Source organism: Anser cygnoides, chromosome 3 (assembly GCF_040182565.1).
Source record: "Anser cygnoides isolate HZ-2024a breed goose chromosome 3, Taihu_goose_T2T_genome, whole genome shotgun sequence".
In the NCBI taxonomy this organism is placed as follows: domain Eukaryota; kingdom Metazoa; phylum Chordata; class Aves; order Anseriformes; family Anatidae; genus Anser; species Anser cygnoides.
Genome location: NC_089875.1, coordinates 52,394,549 through 52,417,115, shown reverse-complemented (window position 1 = coordinate 52,417,115; position 22,567 = coordinate 52,394,549). Strand labels below are relative to the sequence as shown.

Below are 22,567 nucleotides of genomic sequence, written 5' to 3'. Positions count from 1 at the left end.
CACTAACACATGGCCTTTGCCTTCGTGTCTAAATCAATCAGAGACTGTGTTAGTATTCTTTTCATTTTTTTCATTTTATTTTTTTTTCATTTTTTATTAAAAAAACAAACAGGTTTTATGCTTTCTTTTATTCAAAAATCTTGGAAATTTTGCTGATGTTAACACAAAAATGAGGAGCCAGAAAAGGAAGGTGTTTATCACAAACAAAACAAGAACACACTCAGGCAACAGGTGAACACTTAAATAGTCAAGTGTTTCAATACATGATTTACTGCTGTGATAATTAACATCATTACAACTAAATCAGGTATAAAGTTGAGGACACTCTGTAAACATCCTAAAATGGACTGAAACACAAGAGTGTGATTGTGCCAACTACTGTTTAATATTGCCCCACAATTACCAGGACACACAGCCACAATTTCTGTGGGTTTGTTTTTGAAAGCTTAGCATACATGTAAGCTACTGAAAATCCATGACTCTAATCCTCTGTGAATTCACAGCTTCCTGTGAATTTTAATGAAATTAGGAATACGTTACAGCTTGAAAAAGCATTATGTAGTTGGCAAGTTAAAGCACCTGTTTTGAGAAGCGTTCAAAAGCACCTGTTCTTAAAAGTGCTCAGAACAAACTATCAGAGACAGAGCTGCAATTAACTGGTAAATTTGCAGGTCCCCTGTTTTCAGAGTCAGGTACCAACTAGTAACTTGGGTAATTGAGAAATTCAGTGCTGCATTTCAATTTGTGTGTGTTGTCATTTACCAGATAATGAAGAGCTTCCTAGCAATGCAACTTAGACTGTTGCTTCCTTAGGAAAAAAAATAATAATAAAAAATACAAATGCCAAACAGAACAGCATCTGTGTGAGTTTTCAGGAAAGCTGACTTGTTGTATTTCAACAATATTCTAGGTCAGCATTGCCCAGGCTGATTCAACCCATGGGTTTTGCTGTCAGCTTCTGACAGGAATTCCTATTTTCTTTACTAATTCATGCCTAGAAACCTTCTGAATGAATTGCTCTCTGGCCAGTGTCAAAGGTGCCATATAGTATAAACACTTGCTTAGCATTATCACTATTACACTTAATTTATTGAGATAAATAAGGATTCCCTTGGCACAGCTAGTATTTTACACCATAAAGTGCAGACTATTTTGACAACAGTCAGCATTATGGGTTACCAAGTAATTACTGACATAAATCAATAGATGCTGGAAATATTGATTATGCATTGGCTGTTAATTTTCTGGCACCCTATCTCTTGGATATGTCCATCACATCTTTCACTTCCAAAGCCTTCTAAAAGAGCCTAGAAATAAATACAGAATTTCAGGCTCTGGCAAAAGATTATTTAATCAGGTAATGACTCTTCGGAGAAAACCTTTGTGTGTCACTGCATCATCAGGCTTTGAATGACCCATGAACTAATCTATTGACTCCTCCCCAATTAGTGTAAGACGTTAATATGGGCTAAAGAGAACTTCCTGACTGAAGGAGAGAATTATTATAACTGTTATAGGGTTTCCTGCTTGTACTTTTCACAGATATCTTGAATGGAAGTTAAATGTCATCTGCACCTTTAATGTGTTCTGCTTTTATTGAATTGGGCAGGGGAAATATTTCTTCATGAGAGGACAGGTTCTTAGCCTGAGTTCTTAGCACTGGGCAGTAATGATTTCATAACACTTAAATGGGGTTAAAAGGGAAGTAGGATGATTCAACTGTAAAAGCATAAGAGCACAGGAGTTAATTATGTGTGTGTGTGAATTAGTGTATGTGTAGGTATGTTTGTCAAGGAAAATTCTGGCAGATGAGGAAGGTAGAAGCTAGACTGGACATACATAGGAACCAGAGCAACACTTGGGGACACAGGCATCTGGCAAGAGCAAAAGACATCAAAGCAAAAGTCACGTTGTCAAGAGAAAAACTGAGTATAAGCTAACTACAAATAGATTTAGTATGGGAATTAAAATGAAATTACTACTCTGTATAAGTAAGGGAGGCAAATGTTCTAATTAGTCTTAAAATGGGAATCAATAAATTTATTACTGATAATCCATAAAGCTGTAGCCACTGGAAAGAGAAATCACTTTTTCCCTGCTAAAACACCTCTCCTGAACTTTCTTTCCCCAGGCACACTGGTCTCCTGAATTTTCACCCTGAAAATACATAGTTACGTTGTGTCTGCAAGGATCAATCCCCCTATTTTTCTAATGCATAGAGGTCTCACACTTAGGATGTGCCGGTGCAGAAATACCCCCTTGTGTTTCTTCCCTTCCAAGAGGCAACAAAAATAGGTTTTATCTGACAAAGAGAGGCCACTGTTCATTGTAGGAATGCTGTGATGATCACTATCCTGGTAAAGTGACAGAGGGTCAAACCTTTGCAATCCCACCCAACTTAGAAGTCACTCAAATCAGCATGTAGCACGTGACAAATTAAACTTCCTTTTTAAATCATACAATGACAAGACAGAGGGAACAGAGCAGTGAGATGGAAAAGGGGACCTAAAGGACTCATCCAAATCTGAATCATGAACGTGACACATAATGCATGCCTCAGTTTAAAGCATATTGTCAGATTACATATTAAATTAAAAGCTATTTACTCTTTCACCAGATTTATTTCATTCATTTTAAATAACTGTATACTCGTCTTTGGTAAAAAAGTGTGTGTATCTTCTGTACTATACATGCTTTGAAGGTGATAAAATTAAACTGCAGATTATCTCTTTTTGATTCTATTGACTCATTCTTAAATCTGGGAAAAATACATTGTATAATATTTTATGTCAGCACTTTCAAGTGATTACTTTCAATACCTTTTTCTCTGTACATTAAAATAAATGAAATTTTAACAGTAGACTAAAACTGATTGATGCCATCCGGTTCATTTTAAAACACGAGTAAATCAAGTTCATTCCTGATGGAAGCCTGATTTCACTGTCTTTCCTTTGTACCACAGTTTTGCTCTATTTCATGGTGAATATACTAAGCTGTATTTTCTACCTAGGGAAACAGATGACACCTGTACTTTCTGGAATTTACCTGTAGCCAAATACCATTGCAGCTGCTTTTGGCAATGTTATCTACTCCAGTGGCAGTCAAAGCTATGTCCAGAGAGGGGCTGCAGCAAACCTATAAGCCCTGACGTGATCTTCCAAAGGCAACAGGACCTGGATGGAAGGAGGATGATGTGAGGCTTCAATGTACACTTGCATGTGCACCAATCCTCCAAATACGAGCTTTCCCATTTGATGCTGGAATCAGACTAGGATTGATAAGCAGGTAGCTGGCTATTTCTAACAGACTATTGTAGGAGGTAACCTATTTTTACACATGCCAGGCACATTAACAGTCTTTTATGGCCTGTCAGGCAGGCAAATGCTAAACAAGGCTTCAGGCACAATCTTAGCAACTATTTTTGTTACCAAAGACGAAGCAATACTCTAAACACAGGTAAAAGATGCTCCATGTGCACATACACTCATGTTTTACTTCAGGCCAGAACATCTATAAACAAGGCAGCATCTGCATAGTCAGCAGCTGTCCACAAATAAGTCCTTGCTCCTGCAACAGATGGGACTGCTAATGACAGTGAGCATGACCCATGCTGAGAAATTCCTTCTCCAAAAATACTTGCTTATTCTAAAAATGAGTCTTTCAGGCTTTTCAGATCACAATGTACAACACTAAAGTTATTTTGCAGTTCTTCCTTTGCGGTTAAATTTAGGTCTTTCTGCATACAGGCTACGCAAGAAAAAAATCTTTTTCTTTTTTCAATAAAATATGTATTTCTTTATGTATTTATATACATATTTTACTGAAAATCTCCCTTATTAAATCACTCCTTTGCAAAAAGCAAAAAAATGAATGCATGCTCTTTTGGCACTAAAAGAATCCATTGTTTTTGTTTGTTTGTTTTCTTTTCCTCCTCCTCCCCCCCAATCTTGGTTGTAAACTAAGAATATCTATCAAACATATCTCTGAAACTAAGTTAATTATAAAGTGCCTACATAACCACAGGAGTGTTACAACCGGTTCCACAGAACTTCTGCTAAATCCACATGCTGCTCATTCCTGAAATACTTCAACCAAATAGCTTCTCAAGAAGAATGGGTTCTAGGCAGCAGATTTAATCCAGCCCAAGAATGTTTCGAATTCTTCTTTTGGGATCATAAATAAAGTTGATGTTGTGAATTGAAAAACTGTTGACACACAATTTTTCTCAGAGACGCATTGTGAACTGACTCAGCTGTTGCAACCACAAAACAATAAAACATTCTAGTGTAACCTACCCTACTTACAGCATCATGTTTCATATCTCCCCATAGAAAATCTCACTTAAATCTAAGATGTTTGTGGGTTTTCTTCCTTCACGACATGGGAGAAACATCCTTTTCCCCTAGTCCCAACTTCAGATCAGTTTAAAATCTGCAACAGAAACCACAGACCTCACTTTAATGAGGAAATTAGTCCAATTCCTATTTAGACATAGTGCACTGGCTATGTTCGCATCTTGTTAACCACTCTATTCATCTATATCCATCAGTCTCAATGGATGAAACCAATACCGACACTAATAACTTTGCTTCCAGTGTCTGAATGCTGCTGAATGGAAGGAGACTAAATGCAGCTGAATTTCTCTACAGAATGTGGGTTTTTTGTCTTCCTCCCCTGAAAATATTTTACAGTGTTTCAAACAGAAAGATTCTGATGGTGCTGCACTGATGTTATTTAACATTAGGTATTATTATCATTGTTCTCAGAAATTTTCTGATACCCATTGCTGTACAACTTGACATTGTACAGGCTTATTGAAATTGCAAAAAGAGGCTGCTCTGCCCTGCAAGCTACTGTGTTCTGAAACTTCATCTAAAAGCCTTGCCTACATGGCTTCTTACACACTTTGTAAAAAGACTAGCTGCCACATTAATATATTATGAAGAACTGAAGGATTGATCAAGTTCCCACCTTGCCGTACCCTCAGTCATACCATGAACAGTTCTTTATTTGTTTTCACACTGGCAGTATCAAATCTAAATACTTCCTGTTCCAAAATAGTCATCATATCCTATACACAACATGTCTATTATATATGTAATAGCGTATCCTACAAACATTTGCATGCTTCCTATAAATATAAGCAAACCCCTACCCTTGGTTATCTTCCATATATCGTGCGACTGTTACAACCTTACAAGGCTCAAGTGCTACCAACATTATTAAAACAGTTACTGTTTTTCAGTTACTGATCAACCACTAACAAAGTCTATCTGCATTCCTGAACCATCAAAGTGAGGTCTTATTAAACAAGGAACGTAACATTGGGGGAAAAAATTATGCTTGCTAATAAAAAAATGGGCATTAGACTGTCTTACACAGAAGCATTTCAGCATTATTTGCCTCCCTCTGCAAATTATAAGATTTTCTCTTTGCCAAAACCAGAAGTACACAGCTTAATACTATAACATAGGACCTGTTGTGAGGTAACACACACACACACAAATTGTAACCAGGTCATAAATGTTAAAATGCAAAAGGAAGGAAATGCCCGTTATTCATCTTCCAGGCAGTATTCAGACATTCATGAAATTGAAAGTTAATGTACCAGGGACTTTCATTATCTGACCCATTCTATCCTATCCATTAGAATCCCATACTACAGGAGACAGAGGACCAATATGTCACTAATACAAGACGGAAAAGGTCACAAAAACTAAGCATCAATAAGACATTACTTCTCTATTAAATTTCACAACACTCAGCAGAAAACATGCTTGCTGAAACCAGAATATTTTATTATGTAATTCAGCCAAACTGAGAGAAATATATGTTTACCACAGCAAGGGCATAATGATTAGTTGTCGAGTGAAAATAATGACTTTTTTCTCTATTTCCTTATTAAAGACATGTTGTTTGTTTAAAAACAAACAAACAAGCACACAAACAAAAACACTGCTTTTTTTTTTCTTTTTAAGGATATTTATTACCACAGAAATATGTTGTTCCTCTGACTATAGCAAACATTCCCTTTCACACAACTGAAAATATAATATTATACAATATTTACTGTTATGTTGAGAAGTCAAGCAAATTTGCTTTCCATTTCCTCTAGTGGAATATTTCATTTATTTAGAATAGCTTTCAGTAAGAACAATATCACTTCTTCTGCAGTATCATTTTAATGTAAGAAAATGGTGTACTGACTCCCCTGAGCTTTCACTGTCCTGTTTCTCCCCCACTACTGTTGCTCAAGCTCCTCCATACACATTGCTTAAACTGCACAGCTGAGAAAAATGCACAGCAGAAACTGATGTGCGATTAAATTATTATGAACCGACTTATAAAAATAAATATATAAAAATGCTGTTCCAGAAAATATGCGAACATTCAGAATATTTAAATGCTGCAACTAGCTTTTTGTGAGGCAAAGCTTGCTGTCAAAGATCTCGGGACTCACCCAGACGACAACATTTTTCTTCATGCTGCCCTATCTAGTAATGGCCAAAGAGGAGCACGACCAACAACAGTAGACCTCTCATCCTCATAGAGGATGACAACCTTGTCCACAGTGAGGTGGTTAGGTGCTGGTGGATGTTGAGCCACAAGGTTTCCTTCACTACTTCATGAATTTTGGGGAATGCCACAGGAACAAGTGGTTGCAGCCGGCCAAGCTCTCTCTTGATGCATTGGTTTGGAGGTGCTATGATTTTACAGTAGCACCAATAAACACCTGGAGACTGGGATAAAATTTACCATTTACAGGTAAATAAATATATCCAATTCCTTCAGCAAAACAACCTCTATTAAAATTATTTGCAAAGGTATAAAAGCAACATGTAGACTGACTAGAGTACTTAGGGTGATACAAGGAAGATACAAAAATGAAAATATGATGAGATTAAGGAAAGAAGATCACAGGAAGGAAATTTCATTTCCTAATAGCAGACTGGACAAGGTGACACAAAATGTACTACAGCATGTGTGACTTAAAGGGCAACCCTTTCTGGCCAGCTGAAAGATACAAGAGATCACTACAAGTCTTCCTCTCTGACCCCCTACCCTTTTCTGTCACGATGGTTTGAATGTTAGATTAATGGTGCAAACTGGAAAGTGGCTGAAGAAAAGTCTGACATGATTTCAAGTCAGCTGGAGCCTTGGGAAACAACTTCCACCCTCTATCTTCTGAACATCTCTGAAGACACTAAATATTTGCAATCTTTAATTGGAAATTTGTAGTCTCTAAGATTTTTTCTTAGAAAACAGAAATAATTATTAGAATAAGATAATTGCAACTACAGAAATTCAGAACTGCAGAGTGACAAAGAGTAAATCAAAGGGCTTGAAGACAAGCTATTGCCTTGCCTTGTGCTCACTGGCTTTCAGTGTCTAGGTTTAACCACATTGCTCGTCATCGTATCAGAGGGCATGGGAAAGCCCCTCTTTTCACCCGCTCAGACTGGGCTTCCCAAAGCCCATCAGCTTCCGGCTTTCCCAGGGTCTCCGAGGCTGTGTGCAGCTGAAGGCTCCTGCTGGCTGAGATGCTCTGCTCTGCCACTAGTGACAAAAGTGGAGCTCAGTGGCTCTTGGGAAAAACCGCCTTCTCCAGAACCCTCTCCAGAAGGCTAAACATGAGAAATGCTGACCAGGTCAAAGTGAGAAATCCACCGGTTCTCCCTCTTCTATCTTTCCTCAATAATTTAAAATTCAATATTTAACCAATAAGTATGAACAAGCATAAAAAGACTTCTATTACCTGTCAAGAAACACAAAATCCAAAAACTATATGGGTGCATACGGCTCCTTTAAAGCATCTGTGTTTATTTACAATGAACCCCATAGTTTAAGGAGACAGAAGGGCATACTTGGTTAGCTTTCACTCTTGCTTTGATAAACACTTTGCAGTAGACTGTGACACAATTTCTATTTTCAAAGTTGCCTTTGCTTTTTAACTATGCCTGAAAGACTGAATCAATAGTAACACAGACAAGGTTAGTAGTTACTGGATAACCTCTGTCCAAGCTAGCAGGTCCTTGAGGCACAAGAAACTAATGCAAAATCAAACTTAATAGTGCTGAAAAAAAATACATAAATCCCTGAATACACGCTACCTGATGTTGCCTCTTACCCAATCTGCTTAATATATTTGAGATAACAGAGAAGATAACCCAATAGTCCTTTCCCATCCTAATCTTTTTTTTTTCTCTTCGACAACACTATTATATAAAAGAAAGCTAGAAACACAGAAAGAAATTACAACTGATTTTTGTTAAAATTAACTTGTAAAAGACAAGAAGGAATCATTGATTGATTGATTGATTTCTTTTATTGTATATCCCTGAATTAAATTCCCTGGACGAAATGGTAGTTCCATCTTTGTGCCCACTATCGTTTAATAAGGGCCACAGTTAACTGGAGCATTAGGTGGTGGGACTGTTCCTCCTTTAAAAATGAGTCTGAAGTTTTCATCTCTCCTTTGAAACAAGGTGGTCATTCACATGACATCTTCTGCCTGCAGGTGTGCTATTGAGGAGTCACCCCAACACATAAAGACAATTGCATAAAGACAATGAATTGCAAACCACAAATATTAAGTTTGCCAATATGATTCATTACTAATTTATTCAGCCTCTGACCATAACCAAACTTAGTTTTCAAACACTGCAATGCTGAAAATCGCTTCTCTCTTAACAGATTTCAGCTAATCCAACCCATATAGTTTTACCTAAGGAGATCAGTATTATGGCACTACGCATGAGAACCCCCCAATAGTTAAACACCACCAAAAAAAACCCTCTTAAAATAACCTGTTACTACACATCATGCAAAATACAGCCCTTTACAATATTTTACAGTTTGGACAGGCAATAGAAAACATTTCCAACTGCAGTATGCACTTATTTGTGAAAGCCAGGAGTTGTTTTATAAATGTATTTGGGAAACACAAGGTTTTTCAGCCAGTCAGGACATTTTCCTATTTAAACATTGATTAAAAATCCTTGCAAAGCAAACCAAGAAGTTGAGAGAGAAATTTTGCAGTGAACAGAAAAGCAGCTGTTTTCTCTCCCTGAAGTCTTATTAATTTAACCAATTGTTTCTTTAAACAACAACAGCAAAAATAATGAAGACAAACTTTAGCTTTTGTTAAACATGTCTCAAGCAGAAGATGTGTGTTGACTAAATTGGTATTTTTCCACGTGAAGGGCATGAGAGGGCATATAAATTTAACCACATGCTATGTTTCAATACCATTTTAGTATGTGATGGGACAAAATACTCTTCGCTGCTGCTTTAAGATTCCTAAAGAATTCCCGAGCAAAACTTTTCAAGCACTTGCAGAAAATCAATGCATTAAAATATCACTGAAAAGCTTTGAACTTTGGCTCTTCAGATGAAAACTGCTTTAATGCAATGTAAGGCTGAGAAATTTGGTTGTAGTCTAAGTGGATTTAGAAAAAAAACACACAACAAAAAACAACACATATATTTACCCCTTGAATAAAAGTAAATAAATTAATTCTCCATGACAATTAACAGCATCCTGTGCTGTTGTCTTTAGTGACTTTATCTGAATATCACGACCTTGTTTACAAATTGTGATTTTGAAATGCCAAGCTTCTGAGTTCAGACACCATATTTTTTTTTTCTTTCTTTCCGGTCAGTTGCCTTTAACGATTTTCTCTTTTCTACAAATATCTGTAGCCAGAGCATCTATTTTCTGCACATGAGCAAGGACACTTGTGCACTAAGAAAGCACTACCACTTACAATGCTTTTCACTCCTCTTCTGTCTTGTTGGTAAAGAAGCATAAACAATAAAGCATTCAATATCTCTCAAAATACCTATTTATTTGACATAATTCCATGTATTACTGTCACCATTTACCACTATTTGATTTGATTAGATCCTCCTGCCAAAATTCATTATAGAGAAATTTGATACAATAACAAATAATAAAGTCTGCTCATTCATATGTTTTTAAACTATTTTGCTGCTATAGAACAAAAATGGTATTTCCTACCTTGGTTGCCACTTAAGATAGTGCAAAACATAGTCATGAATCTTTGAACACTTTGTGTATGCAGGATATCCAAATTGGAACAGAGCACTGTATTAAGGAACCCTATATTTATTATTAGAAGTGATGCTGAAATTGCTGGTTAGGTAGGATGAGACAGAACACCCTTAACAATCCCCCGCAAACAACATCACTGCAAGAAATGTTTCTAAACTGGTAAAATGATAAATCCTCTACTTATAAACCTAGTCTGGCCTAAGTAACAAGCAACTGAAACTTGCTACTGCACTTGTTCAGTAACCTCCAAGACGCTGAGTTGGGAGTCTTGGATAACTGTATAAGCAACTACCCAAATGACAAAATACCATACAATCTTGTCTCTCTAAAGACAGATTCAGCAAAATAAACTAACCTTATCATGATTAAGAACTGTGATGCTTAAAAAGGTAAGCAGGAGCTAAAGTCTTTGGTCTGAAAGCTCTCCTGAATCAGGACCAGAGCAACCTTTTTAGTCCTGCGCTAAAGATTAAGATTTACCAGGGGAATGGTTAATAGTGGTTTTACCCAGCTGGGCAGCTGAGCTCTACCACACCCACTCTCTCACTCCCCTCCTCAAAGGGAAAGGGGGAGTAAAATATGACGGAAAGGGCTCAGGGCTTGAGATAAGGACAGGGACATCACTCTATGATCATCGTCATGGGCAAAACAGACCCAGCATAGGGAGATTAATATAATTTATTGCCTATCACTTGTGGACTAGAATACTGAGAAACTAAAAGCAAACTAAAATCACCTTCCCCCCATCCATCCTCTTCTACCTTCTTCCTTAAGAGGCACAGAGGAACAGGGAATGGGGGCTGCGGTCAGTCCCTAACACTAACATTTCGTCTCCACCGCTCCCTCATGGTCGCTCCCTGCCCCTGCTCCACGTGGGGTCCCTCCCACAGGATGCCGTCCTTCTGTTAGGAGCAATCTGTTAGGAGTTGCTCCAGCACAGGTCCCCCACGGGCGGGCGGCAGCTCCCCCCAGACCCCCTGCTCCTGCGTGGGCTCCTCTCCACGGGCGGCAGCTCCGGCCCGGGGCCTGCTCCTGCGGGGGCTCTCCATGGGCCGCAGCCTCCTCCAGGCCGCATCCACCTGCTCCACCGGGGGCTCCTCCACCCACGGGCTGCAGCGTGGAGATCTGCTCCGTGTGGGACCCATGGGCTGCAGGGGGACAGCCTGCTCCACCAGGGGCCTCTCCACAGGCCGCAGGGGAACTGCTGCTGTGTGCCTGGAGCACCTCCTGCCCTCCTGCTGCACTGACCTTGGGGTCTGCAGGGCTGCTTCTCACTCCTCTCTCCCAAATGCTGTTGCACAGCAGTTTGTTTTTTTCCCTGTCTTAAATCTGCTCTCCCAGAGGCCTAACCAGCGTCACTCACGGCTTGGCTCTGGCCAGCAGTGTGTCCCTTTTGGAGCCAGCCTTTTCCTGACATGGGGAAGCTGCTGAGCTCTTTTCAAAGAGGCCACCCCTGTAGGGCCCTGCTACCAAAACCTTGCCATGTAAACCCAATACAATGGTATAGGTGAACTTCTGTGCTTTTATCTTGTCACCATAAAAATACTGCCACTGTGGAAATATTGAAGGGCTTAGCATTAGTGTTGCCAAGATACTAGGTATGTGTAAGTATACCCATATTCACCCCAACTAGCTATTCCTTGCTGAACATGCACAAATAATATTAGGTGTCATCACTCCCTTATTTCACATAAATGAGAACTAGAAATGAAAGAAAGGATGGTCACAATAAAAGTGCATTGACAGAAGTCATCAAGGTACAACACTGTTACCAATTATAATTTACCAAATCTTCATTACAACACATTTTTATAAATTACTCCTATAAAAAATGAATACTTAAAATGAAAAATGCTCGTTCTTCCATGTCAGCCTAGCTGAAATCCCAATTTTCATTTAATTCTTATTTAGACACAAATGTACCACATACCTCCCTCTCCTTCAGTAATAACATCTTCAGGTAAATATTATCTAATGTCTGTCCTTTTGGGTGGAGGAAGGAAGAGAGAAATTCTCCATGTTGCAGGAATTCCAACAGATTTTGAAACTGATCGAAGTTCCTAGAGATCACCGCAGGATACAAAACTGTATAATGGAAACTTCTACTTTAATTATGCAGTAAATACAGGTACCACAAGAGAAGGTTTATTATTGGGATATCAGTTGTGTTCCCCTACCTCTCAATAATATCCATTGTGTGAGCTTTCCCACCAACATGCCACAAGAATTCAATGGAAATTTTATTTAAAAGATCATTTTCTCCATTCAGCTAGACCCTTACTCCAAATTAAATGCTGTAGGAAAGGTCTGGATCCATGGTGTAGGCTGCAGCCCAAAGCATCTGTGGAACCTTCTCCACATTAACCCTTTTCCTCATGTACAGGACTGGACTGCCTCCCCAATGACAGAGCAAAAATGACAGCTCTCTTCTGGCTCTTCACGGAGTAACGAAAGCCTGCCACTGGCTAAGGAAAAAGGGGAGGAATATGGCTTAACAGCAAGCTCTCTCTTCCTTCATTTCATGAAAACTGCTCCGCTCCTAGGACACAAGAGGAGCACAGAGGCTGTGCAGTCTCAAGGGAGGATTCCCAAACTGCAGATTTCATACCACACCCCTTATTTAATTCTAGCATTGTCTCTCCTAACACAATGGAAAAAATATGTATGTATATATATAATCAAGACTTCATTTTCCTTCAAGTCATGAAGAAAAATTGCCTTTTGTCCTTTCACACGATCTCTGTCTTCAATTAGAGGACTGCACTCCAAGAACAAGTATGGGTAGGAACAGAGAACCAAAGTACAACAAAAAGCAAGATGCTACCATAGACAGAAGGTTAAGGAAGAGAAGAAAGAAGAAGTGAAGAAGCAGCCATATTCTCACTGTCTACAAGATGAGAACAAGATTTATCCTAACTTTTGTGCCTGGGCATGGAAAGACAGTATCACATTGTTTCTAAAATGCTAAAAAGAGGGGGCAGCAGGCTTAAGTAAAGAGAAAGAAATGGTGCCCACAAGGCCTGTTAGTTATCTAGGGTATAATTTCTTGTAACAGCAGAGAAGACCTGAGGAAGGAGTGAAGTCCAGCATTAATTAATTTGATTTTGCCAAGATACTAGAGATGACTGACTTCATTTGGCTGGAAATATTTAATTGTGAAAGGGTTAAACTGATTATTTTGATCACAGAAATTATTTATTCCAGAGAATTAAAGATATATGGAGGGAAATTAACCAAAGAAATGTAGGAAGGCGACCAAGTGGCAATACAGCATTTCTCATCCCCTTCCAGGTAAACTGGCTTAATATGTTAACTCTAGAGGTCTGAGAGATTTTACCCAGGGAAGAATCCTTAGTAACCAACATCTATAAATATTTGGCTTGCTTAAAGTCTTGGCAAAACACATTTCTAAGTAATCCAGCTAAGAAAACAAATGTTCCAATTTTGAGACAGTCTGAAACTGAGTACCAAATGGTACACATAAGGATCAAAAGATTGTGTGCACAGCCACCTAACTTATGCATGGCAATGAATGCTTGTTAAAAAGTATTTGAATAGTTTCAGATGACTCATTGAGACTTTGCTGAAAATATGGCTTCCATATTTAAGTGAATTGCTTATTTTTCAAATTAGATTTTTTAATACCAGATAGTAATGTGTGCATGATTTTTTTTTATATATATATATTTTTCACATGTAAAGCTTTAAATTTCATGGCACCTTTATTACTAGGCAGGAGAAAGTAATGTTTTCTTGAATGAAATGCTCCAAATACCAACAGGTGGAGGATGGAAATATTTTCTTCTCCCCTCTTCATGCTTCCAATGGCAAAAAAATTTAAACTTAGCATCAGTTGCATACTTGCAAGCAGCTCTGAGTATTTTAATGGAGCAGACTGATAGGACTCATCTCAAGTAAATCTACTGAATAAGATTCTGCAGGCTTCTCAGCGGATGCTGAAGGGATGCTGTTGCCTGACTAACTCGTGTTATTGGGGCTAAGGTGACAGGAAGCAGTAGTTCTACTGTGTGTGACTCAGTTTGCTTCTCACTTTCAGAATTTGCATTTTATCCAACTTTCTGAGCAAGAATAGATGCTTCTTACCCAAGAAGACTGTGTATATGATAAGCTTCCACAATGCTAATTGCAGGCTCGATTTTCAATTTAGGGTTAATGTCAGAAGAAAAGCTAACGTCAGTTCTAAACATATCTTCCCTCCCCTTAAACTTGATGAGTCTGACCGCTATGTTACCAAGCACCAATTCATTTCACCCAAACTAATCAATCTCTATTTGTAGTCTGAGCTAATTTGTCACAAATGCATTCACAAAATACCTTTATTTGTCCTAATGCTTGTAGCTCATCTCATTTTCTCTTCTACACATTTCCCTGGCCAAGGAGGATGATCTGATTAAGATTCTGTTTAAAAGTAACATGGTGTTGGCTGAAGCTGACTTTTGTACCCTTGCCAACAGAAAATGATCGACATTAATAATAACCCATATTGTAGCTATTCTCCATGGTGATAGCAAAGTAATGGCTGATGCAAAGCCAGCGCCAGTATTTTGAAACAATCAGGGAAACAAAATGGGCCCACATACCTGGCAGCAATAAGAGTCCCTCCACTGATGGATGGGAATAAATATAAAGGCTGATAGCACAGTAATAAAACAATGATGATAACCCAAAATTATTTATTACAAGGCAAGAACACTGCTGCCTGCTCAGGCTCAGCTGTAAATGGAAGCCGACATCAATGGATGACTCTCAGCAAGAAAACATGGCCCGTTTTAATTTGGGAAGTGTCATCTCATTTTTTAAGGTGAAAGCCATTATCAGAGGTGACAATGATCTATAGTGAATCAAAAGAAACAATAAAAACCCATACTTAACCCCTCAATCCATTACATTTGCTACTGATAGTAACTTCCTTTCAAATACCAAAGTGACATCTTAGGAAGCTGAAAAACACCACTAACATCTTCTCAGAAATCAAAAGTCCTATTTGGTTTATTAAAGAAGGACCAGAAATGATACTCTTATAATATTTTCTTTGAAGATAATACGATCGGCCAATATTATTCAGACAATGACTGCTGCTGAAGAACAGCGCACCCCATCAGAAATAATGAAAGAACACAAAATAAAAACCTAAAATAAAGTAAAATTCTGATGTGCTGTGTTCAGTAACTCCTGGAGAGTCTAGTCACCAAGGAAAACATTTCTCCTCACCATTATCTGGCTTAACATGACTAAACCTATATTGACATATTTAAGACAGATAATGTGCAAAAGAAGTCTTACGGCACATCCCACATAAGTTCTATGGCCTCCAGTAAATGTTTCCATAGAAACACCTTTGCCACAAGAAAGGTGTACTTTTGCAAAGGACTTGGGGGTTAAATATTCAGATTCCCATGGCAACTGTTGTGTCCAAAGGCTGAAGTACCATGTGTCAGTACCTTTTGGAGAAGTATACAGGAGAAAGAAGGAGAAAAAAAAAGTCACCCAATATTTTCTTCACTGGAACTCGTAATCATAGCTGATAACCATCCAAAGTTACCTGAATGTGAAATGCCTCCAGACTGTATTTGGAGTTAAAAAGTTTGTGTGAGAAGGGTAATAAAACAATGGAAAAACAAAGGAAAATAGTACTATTGATTCAAATGGCAGTGAGTACTGTGACACACTCTCAATGAGTAAGACCTATTATGTTTTATATTTCTTAAAGTCAGAAAAGGGTCTCAAAAATGCCCCAGATATGCCTAATACTGAATAACCTATTAGCACAAAAAAATCAGAGTCTTTTTCGTCCATTGGATTTTATGATTTTATTCTAAAAGAACTGACTTTAGTTTTCAGTCATGCATTCAACCACCATCACTTGCTGGGAACAGACTCTACTTGCAGACGACATTGCTTGACAGAGGTCTAGGGTAAGACTCTGCTGAAAGAGGGCTACGTATTTCTCATACTTCAGAAACTTCTCTACAGGCTAATCTAGAGCAGCCCTGTGGGAGCCCTAAAAAAGAGCAAAACATTTATTAAAAGCAGACTGCCAGACAGTACTTCTATTTTTCAGTGAAGTCCTTCTCCCTTCTACTAACAAAACAGAAGACACCTTATAGCATAATATCTCTGTCCATACTGTCATTGTTTTCTTTCTCTCTAAACTACTTCCCCAGAGATTTCTTCTACAGTCTTTCACACCTCTAAATTTTTTGTTGCAGAGTCTCAGGTTTGGGTCAACTAAAATTATCAACCCTCTTCCCTGTTCTGAAATCTAAGAAGTCAAAATGATCCACATCCCATGCTCTGCAAAGCACATCTTGCCACATGACCCATTTGATGCTTGCGTATTTATATGACTAATATATCTGGATATTTTTCATAATTATTTAATAAATTGTTCTAGATAAAATCTTGTTAAAAATGTGCTGAATAATAAAGCATATTTCCTTCACTAAGATGCACGTAGTGCTCAAAGATCCTTTATCCAGTTATGGTCAAGCCTTACAACTCGTAGTAAAAAAATACAAATGAGGGGAAAAGATGGATTTTTTCTTTTGTTAGTTAGAACCTAGATCTCTGCTTTTTTTTTTTTTTCTTACCTGTTTTGAACCTCTTTAAACATGTTTAAATGTTTTAACTATGCTTTAAAAGAAAGTAGAATTCTTATATATCACCTGGATAGAGGAATAAAATTTGTATGCTTCTATTTTTTTTTTTTTCTGAAAGTACAAGTAGAAAGAATATTTTGTCCATTTTGAGCAGCAGAAATCAGATTGGCAAGAAGCATGTCCAGAACTCAAAATTAGTCCCAGTAGTGGGTGACTCCTGCCCAGCTGGGAAGACAGGGAATGAAGGAGGAGAGGAAGAACTCTGGAGAAATTTTAAGAGGACAGAGACAGGCTTACGAGCATTGTGAGGATACAATGTTGTCATTTATTGAACAACTTCCCTTTTTGAAGTGCCAAGTAAGTAGGTACACGGAAAATATGGAAAATGTGCAGTAAATTTTTACAGTTGAAACACCACTCTTTTCTGAAGAAGCAGACAATTTATTTAAGTGACCAAGTGTAATATTTTCCAAAGAATTACATGCACTCAGAAACGTTTTATGCATACAGGTTGAAAATAATGGACAGCAATTAGTAGATAGGTAGAATTTTTTTTTTTATAATTATTTTTTTTGTAACTCCAACAAATTGTTTCAGAGGGTAAAAAAGCCTGATTTTGGCCTGACAACCGCAGCATCCAAAGAAAAAAATGTTCACATAAGGATTCCAGATGCATAAGCTGTCAATACATACTAATTCTATGGGCCCACTATGACAGCTAATAGGAAATGTTTGATATTTATTTATTTATTTATTCTTAATAGACTCTCCCACCTGTAAAAATATCAAGGGTTCAGGGACTAATGAGAGTAAAAATGATTAAGTACAATAGTTTCCTGCTGGAATTCTATATTTATTCATGCAGACATAGTTTAAGAATTTGGGAAATCTGAACATGCTTGGAAACAGATCCAGAACTGGAAGGAAAAATTAAGAATGCTTTTTCCACTGAAACCCAAAACTTCAGAAAGCTAGGATACGGATATAATTAATAGTACAGGAACACTAATGTATTCCTCAGATGAATTTTGAATTCTTGTCCTTTCTAAAGCATAATAAAGGTCAAATTCCTTATGAACACATAAGTGATTTTTAAAAATTATTTTCTAATGTTGACTGTACAATGGTGCTTATTGTCTGGAAGGTAAATCCCTCAGTTTCTTGTCCTGAAGCCTAAGACATGAACGTCTGTGAATCTGAGAGAAAACTGCTTGAGGATGATGAAATCTGGTAAAACTGTGATAGTACATGAAAGATTACCTACCTGTGAACTGTCTAGAGACTCTGTTCTTCTCATTCCTATGAATCCTATTGGATCTGGTAAAAATGCTGACCTTTTTTGTACAGATGTAAGTACTTGTTAGATGCCTGTTTTCTGAGATCTTTGAAATAATCTTTAACGAGAGCTTGGAAAGTAACCAGCATTTTATCTGGTCACTGTCAAAGTAATTGGAGTTCCTTGAGAGCAAATACTTAGAAATTCTCAGAAAAACAAACAAACAAACAAACAAAAAAAAAAGTGGAAACTTTTTCTCTTGCATCTGAATTAAAACTAGGAATATTTTTTAGAATAACCAAACCAGGGATAAGAATAAAGGCAAACTCTGGAAAAAAGATGAGACAGTTGAAAGGTATCTTCAGCTGAAAGATTGTGTCATTATACACAGATATTATCATTATCAACAAGTTTCTTATGCATTTCCTGTCACGATCCAGATGCACATTGCAGATTGGAAAACAAAACAAAACAACAACAACAAAAAAAAAACACGAAGGGGCAAAGGGGACAAAAAGACATTGACTGGAGTCAGTCTACACTACCATAAAGTTCAAGAAGGGCTGGTGAATCAGAAGAACCAACACAGACAGGCATGATCTAGGATGATGAAAAATTGTGAAACTCCAGTAGAGAAATGTTTTGTTTTCAAACAAAGGAGGCCCAGATTTTAAACACAACCACACAGAATCCTTATGGAAAAAAAAAAAAAAGGTAAACATTTCTGTCAATAGATATTCACAGTTCTATCCTTTGACACCTCTTCTGTAGAGGTTAACTAGTTATGAGAATGCATGGCTCTGATATGAATTTTGAAATTACATTTTCAGTGCTTGGAAACTTAAGAGATCTCTTCGAAGGGAAAATAACATATACTTGAAGCAATTGCCTGCCACCTAATCTAGTCCTCTGCTATACCAGACAAGCAATTGTATCACGTAATCCTGTTTATAACCTTATCAAGTGTCATCTTAAATCTGGTTAGATTTCCTATTCCAAACGGAAAGCTGTTGCAGTTGTTTTCTCAATACCTGCAGAAATTTTCTAGGCAAGAGGTACATGCAATTGGCTGACATCTATTTTTTCTTGAACAAACATGTCCTTTCCCTGATAGCCTGCAATAATCCTAGGAGCTCTTATTTGCAGTGATTTCAATATCATTCTCATCCTTCTTGATGACAGACATGCCCATGGCATTGTGGAAGGAACCCCATCAATATTTTAAGTAGTTGATACTATTCATTACAAAGGCTAGAAATACCTTATCACACGCCTCTTGCTATCATGTTTTGCACAGCCAAATCTCATCAGTATTTCATAAACATCCTATGAAGGCCTTATGCACTAAGTCATTTTATTCTAACTGATGAATATTCAGGATACAGCAGAAATTATTATTTGTTTCTGATGAACACCTTTGTCTTTAGTGCTATTTAAATTCATCTCTTTTTTATTCTTATCTGCTCTCAAAATTACCCAGTTCATCCTACTTGTTATTCAACTCCTCCTCTGCATTGAGATTGACCCCATCTCTGCTTTATCAGCAAATTTCATTCATGAGTCAAGGTCATTAAGGAGAATATTAAATAAGATTGTTCACTTGATGAACTCCCCTAATATCCTTTTTCCCTTAAATACTTCCACTTTCAAGAAAACCCATCATCTTGGGTAGCTAAGGAGCATACATGTAATAGACAAAGGGTCAGGAACAAACTTGATTGCTTGGAGCCTCTTCCCGAAGCAGCAGTACGCTGAAACCTGCTAGTATTATCAAAGGTATTCAATATTAATATTTCTGTTGCAGTGCTGGTATTAGACGTGGTACATGGCTCTCACCAAGCTGCTACCTTTTGTTACGCTAAAGTCATCCTGGCCTAGCCTAAGCATAGGGACGACACCACAAGCGCAGGGTCAGGGGATGCTGGAGGGATCTGGAAGGAAGCTCCAGGCCTCAAAAGCTGCAGCAAAAGAGCTGGTGATGTCAGGCAAAATCTCCAAGAGAAATAACCTAATTTGCAAAGTAAAACCCAGACTGTCTGGAAGACAGATGGTTAGTGAGGAAAGAGAGAGACCCTCAGACCCTTGAATTGTAACCTAAATCGCTTCAAAGTACCATATATATTTGCAGTATCATGATTCTTACTTTTTAGTATCAATATTGTGAAAGATTCAAATGGTATTATGCATCCTAGTACAATAACGTTCTGCAATTCTTACAGCTTTGCTGAAGTGGCTTTATAGCTGTGCAACAAAATATTGCCCTCTTGTCCTTTAGTGTTGACAGGTTCACAACCACTGAGACAGCCCACTGGAGCTGGCAGGCCAGTGGGGTGAGAAATTGGACACCCTCAGCAACACTGCTGAGATAAAAGCCATTGCTAGGCTTAGTAAGTTTGCAGGCTAAGCCAATCTGGCACAAATAAAGAGAAACTGGAAATAAAAACAACAATAAAAAAAGCTTAACTGAACCTCTTTGCGCATATTCCAGTTACTTTTGTGCCTGTTGGCCTACACAAACTGGCAGCATGGGTAATGGCAGTAAGGGCAGGTGTGGAGAAGAGATTGTTCCTCAGGGGAAGGGAGGACAAATGGCGGGCATGCAGGGACACCAGCTGGCTCACAGACTGTGCTAGAGCTTTCTGGACTGAGGTCGCACCATGAGGTAGCAAGCACGGGAGGGAAATGAGAAAGCAAATGTAAAATGGAGAACAGGAATAGACTGATTGCATCCGAGTGACCTTGGTTCAAACACACTGTCTTGCGATATATGGAAGTACAAAACCGCCTTTTGAGGCATGCTTGTCTATTTTACAAGGATTTATTGTCAAAAATTGTGTTTCTCGCAACTAGGTTATAGGAGTTCACACAAACTTGAATCAAGCAAGTAAATTCCTGCATCACTATCGCTATTCTACTGAAGTACAGAAGCCCTCAGCTGGCATTTAGCTGTCATACAGGTATACCCCAAACATAGGATTGGCAGTTCATTTACAGAAGGCTAATCGGCAGAACAGCCTGATGGTAAGCTTTTCCTCTGTAGGTGTGACTCAGGTTTTTGGGTCAGTCTGAGGAATTTACAGTTTTGAGTTAGAGTTAAGCTGTATAGAATAGTTATAAATTGAGTTTTAAAAACCTTTACAAGTACCTTTAAGAAAGATATCCGTAAAATCCAGTTAAACGCAATTTAATTTACTTGAAGATAGAGGCTAATAGTATAATGGAAAAAGAGCTGTGCAGTCAATAGCCAAATGAATCAAGAATTAATCTGGGATTTTCAAAGAACCTTGAAGAATTAGATGAGTCTCTGAAAATCCCTCTCAGAAATAGAAGTAAGACCTTCTATGCCTTCAAAGAAAAGTCAGTTACCAATCAGTCTCCAACAGTAGATGTTGCATGCAAAGACAAGATCTCAGAATTCAAGGTCAGAGTTCTAACTAGCTGGAATGTCTTTCATTAGCTATTTTCCTTGGATGTTTCCCAATGTGAGAAAGTAATAACGGTAGACTAGAAATGATCAAAGTGCGATCTGCAAGGAGTTTCTGATGAGAGCATCAAGAACTGTATCACTGATACAGTACTTGATTAAAATCCTCATGCAAGGGAACTTTAGATTTAAGGACACTCAGTGATTAAGGATTATACCAAAAGCCTCCAAAATCAGGTTATAAAGACGTGACATTTCTCAGTAATTTCATTATTTTAAAAACTGTTATACTGATGCCCCTTTGCTTGGGCCTTCATCAGTTACATATTAGTACTAAAAAATAGGAAAAATTGAAAAAAAAAAAGTCATCTATTTCATTTCCACTGTAATCTTCCACAAGTTTCTTAGAATAGTGAGGCTGAAAAATACTGTGTATAAAAAAGAACAACCCTCACACATCAAAAATACAGCAGATATAATTCAAAGGAGAGGAAGGAGGTGTTAGGTGCTTTTTTAGAAATGGGTTTGGATTACCAGCTGTTTTAAAGCAGCTCATGTCGTAGTACAAATCTAGACATGGTTGCAGTAATCATTTCCCTTCACTTGTCTCATCCTGCATTTGCAGTACAATGGTGAGCATGTACAACCATAGCTGTTCAAGTTAGCAAATGTAAGTCATAACAGGGAACATTTAAACAGTCATAGCATTTGGATCCTGTAAAGTTGAGGCAGAGAAAAAAAAAAAAAAACAAGTTGGAAATTCTGCTTCCCTAACAGAGGTAATCAGCTTTGAACACAGGGAAACTAAAATTTTCTGCTGTAAGGATAATTTCTGGTACTACAACATAGCATCCAAGACATAATATTCTCCCTCTACAATATTTTTACTGAAGTTCTTCCTGCAACTGAATTAGAGAAATCAAAACATGATTTTTTTAATCAACATTTTAATTTCATATGCTGAGATTTATTTTAGAGTGAACTACTCCTTTATAGTAGGCATCATACTTCAGTTTTACAAATTTCTCTTTCTATGTCTGTTATTTTTACTATCTACATAAATGCAGTTGCAAGCACACAATCTATTAACCTCCTTATGAGAAAAATCTGATGTGTAAATTAGCAAGACATCCTAAGGTTTAGTGAGTAAAAGTTACATGAAATTCCCTTTT

General features: G+C 37.8%; 1 protein-coding gene and 1 long non-coding RNA gene across 2 annotated transcripts in view; both read right to left on the bottom strand.

The window, feature by feature from the left end:
• Positions 1 to 22,567, bottom strand: part of SASH1 (SAM and SH3 domain containing 1) — a 554,055-nt gene that overhangs the window by 348,617 nt on the left and 182,871 nt on the right.
• Positions 1 to 22,567, bottom strand: part of LOC125184423 (uncharacterized) — a 184,801-nt gene that overhangs the window by 61,898 nt on the left and 100,336 nt on the right. Inside the window, exon 1 of the long non-coding RNA XR_007168391.2 lies at positions 1 to 22,567. This exon is cut by the window's left edge and continues 18,202 nt beyond it; it is cut by the window's right edge and continues 100,336 nt beyond it. This is a non-coding gene — a long non-coding RNA (uncharacterized lncRNA).